The 3,313-nt window shown below is 34.5% G+C and overlaps 1 long non-coding RNA gene across 4 annotated transcripts; it reads left to right on the forward strand.

Moving 5' to 3' along the window:
• Positions 1-603: 603 nt before the first annotated feature.
• LOC108227852 (uncharacterized) lies at positions 604-3,313 on the forward strand. Of its 4 annotated transcripts, none has more exons than XR_010284580.1 (5): positions 604-1,067; positions 1,196-1,570; positions 1,650-1,750; positions 1,997-2,112; positions 2,229-3,313. It is a non-coding gene; the product is annotated as an uncharacterized LOC108227852 (long non-coding RNA). The 4 variants fall into 4 exon arrangements; XR_010284579.1 differs by having other exon boundaries at positions 1,669-1,750; XR_010284581.1 differs by having other exon boundaries at positions 1,196-1,280; positions 1,400-1,750.

The raw sequence follows: 3,313 nt of genomic DNA on the forward strand, positions 1-3,313 counted from the left end.
TAGAGTATTTAGGTCGGTTAGAAAATTTGCAATTCTAATTATGGAAGAAATTTTAGACTTTAATTTATACGATAGGGTTAATACCTTATAAATTAACTTTAAGGAAAGTGTTTCTACCTTATAGATATTAGTGTAATTTTAAAAATAAGGAAGGCCGAATTGTTCATTTTTAGTGTAATTTACAAATAAAACATAATATTCACATAAATGTAGACTTATAGTTCTTACATTTTACTCACTCTTCCCTTTTTAGTTGTCCCCCATTTGGTTTTGTGCCAGTCAAATTGACCAAAGGACGGAGAGAGTAATATTTTTAAGTGGCGTTATTCCATATCTACTATATGTATTATAAAGGTTATTTAATCATGAGAAAATTCTTTCATTTAAAAAGACTATCTAACCCTTTTCAACACTGCTTGAGCCAAAGCAGAACTTTTTATTTAAAATGACTGCTTTATCCTTCAGGAGCTGATTCGAACCTAGTTCCTAACCTTGGCTTTCAGAAGCAATGTTCATTTCACCCAGTTCATGCTCGACTCCTTCAGTCTTCCACACCCACACTGAAGCACTGATTCCACGATGATTAAGAGAAGTGAATTTATCTGATTAACAAGTTTATGTATCTAGCTATCTGATTGTTTTAGAATATCTGTTAATTCTTCATTTTGTGTGCTTTTTCGGTTTATATGTTCTGTTGTCGGCCCTGGATGTTTGGATTTTTGTTGTTTTTTTGTGTAAATTAGGGTTTCGTGTGATACGAATGTGTTGTTTTTGTTCATAAGTCCGGTTGATTTGTGCTTGTGATAGATTTGTGCTTGTGATTAATTCGTGTTCTAAATGTTAATTTGAGAACCAAATGAATTTATAAGAATTGAAAACCTTCAGGTTTGTATAGTTGTAACAGGTGATTGGGATGCAATTCAGTTTTGATATGTATTTCAAACGGATTACTGATATGCATCTGAGCAAAGAGTCGGGATTACTGATATAAATTTGTGTTCAACCTTCTCAGGTGATCAGTAACAAGAAGTTACCCAAATGAGGATTCATTAGACAAATTCATGGAGGTGATATTCATTCCGAATCTCGTCATTTACGGCCAATATTATAAAATCCTGTGTCACTCATTTCCTGCAAGTTGTATCTTAACTAGAATCAGTTTGTGTTAATCATGTTAAATTGAAACCATTTTCAGAGTGATAGAAGAATATGTGGCAGATTGATTTGTTCTGTAGCCAAAGAATCTCCACAGCAAGTCACCTGATTATTGTTTTGGCACTGTAAGATACCTTAGCTCCTCATCTGGAATGTCTAAACTGCTTGAACATACAATTTGTGAGCTTCCATATATATTCGATATATGAAATTACGTACTTGAGTTGTTGCATATGCATGCCAGTTCATGCTCAGGTGGATCTTAAATTTACACTAGGTGAAGAACAAACAGTTGGCTGCTCCAACGTAAGTGTTCATTCAAGAGTCGAAGGTATCACTAACAACTAATTCTTCTTCAGTATTTGGATATTCTCAGATTATCTGGCTTGCCACAATCAAGAGTTTGCTATAACGAGTAAGCTTTAAACTGAGTAGAAGTATAGAACAACTTGAGCTGATTTTTTTTATAGCAGTTTAGAGACTTTAAAATACAGATTTTCCTGATATACACAGGTTGTGTTTCTCGGTTGGTCTTAAATGGTGATGATCACAATTAAGCTGCTCTTAGTGAAGGTCGAATTGCAAGGAGCTGAAGGTTTAGGGTTCTTTGCCTTTTTTTAGGTCAATTCTTGTAGTCTAGTGTTTAGCAATTAGCTTTGTACTTCTGTTGCTTTTGATATTTTCTGATTCTGTTTCTGCAAGGTTGAACTTGAACATTTTACCCTATACTAGAACAGTCTGATACACATGAGTATTAAAGAAATATTGAGCTTCATCCATCTAATTCCCAGAACCTATTATTGTATGAATGTGTTTCCTAACACTATAATTACATACACAGGAGGGTGACTTCCAGATGGATTCACCGCATCTCTGATTCTCCCTTTGCTTCCAAACAGTAAATTTAAACTGAAAATTATTACTGAGATATGCCCATCGAAGAACACGACATTAGATGTTTGTTACTTTATTCCCTCTCCTCAAGTATTTGCATATGCTTTCTATATATGAATCTTCTTCTGTTATTATGTTTTTTGTCTTTTGACAATATTAGTTCTGAATATTTGATGCAGGGTCTTTACCGGTCACCAGAAATTTCATCACACAATGTGAAACAGCGAATTTTCGGAAAATCCTAATTGTCGTAGTGTATATGATGTAAAAACTCTTCAATGTCATGAGCCTGATCAAGTGCCCCTCATTTCAATGATCCAGTGATACACTGTATCACTTTGGTATCTCTGCTCCTTATTTTATCTGGCCTTTAACATAGGAATTTCATTGGGTTACTGATTCTGCAGATATTGAAGATAGACTTTCCAAAGCAATAGTGTCATTTGACATTGAAGATGAACAATTCAATTTTTTTTACATGGATGGATCCACCTAAAATTCCTCTTGAAGAGCGAGTGATTATCGATACATTAAATGACTCACTTTCACTGGTTGTTCCTCACAAAAGTTTTCTAAACTCAAGCTTTTATATATGGGTGATGGATGACTAGGGGAAATAGGTATCTCTTGGACTAGGCGATACATCACCCGTCTATAAAAGCTTGAGTTTAGAAAACTTGTGTAAGGAACAATCACTGAAAGTGAGTCATTTAATGGATCGATAATAACTGGCTTTTGAAGAGGAATTTTAAAAGGATCTAGCCATTAAAAAAAATTGAATTGTTCATCTTCAATGTCAAATGAAACTACTGCTTTGGAAAGTCTATCTTCAATACCTGCAGAATCAGTAACCCAATGAAATGCCTATTTTAAAGGTCAGATGAAATAATGAGCAGAGATACCAAAGAGTATCAGTGGATCATTGAAATGAGGGGCACTTGATCAGGCTCATGACATGGAAGAGTTGTTACATCATGTGCACTACGACAATTAGGATATTGGACAAATGATCTTCCTATAATGACAACATATGAGAGCATTTTTTTTTTATGACCCTAAAATCCAGGAACGGAAGAACACTCCAGTTTTTTGTATTTCACTACATTCCGCCATTATGTTGAAACTTTGGAAACAGTCACCTGGGATATTGAATATTCAGGAAGGGCTGTCCAGTGATGTAATTCCCTGCCCTTGCATAGTGTATCTATTAACACTGCATGATCTAATATCTCTGAAGCATTGTTGAAGAATATTAAATTATAAC

The sequence above is a fragment of the Daucus carota genome, chromosome 1 (assembly GCF_001625215.2).
Source record: "Daucus carota subsp. sativus chromosome 1, DH1 v3.0, whole genome shotgun sequence".
Taxonomy (NCBI): domain Eukaryota; kingdom Viridiplantae; phylum Streptophyta; class Magnoliopsida; order Apiales; family Apiaceae; genus Daucus; species Daucus carota.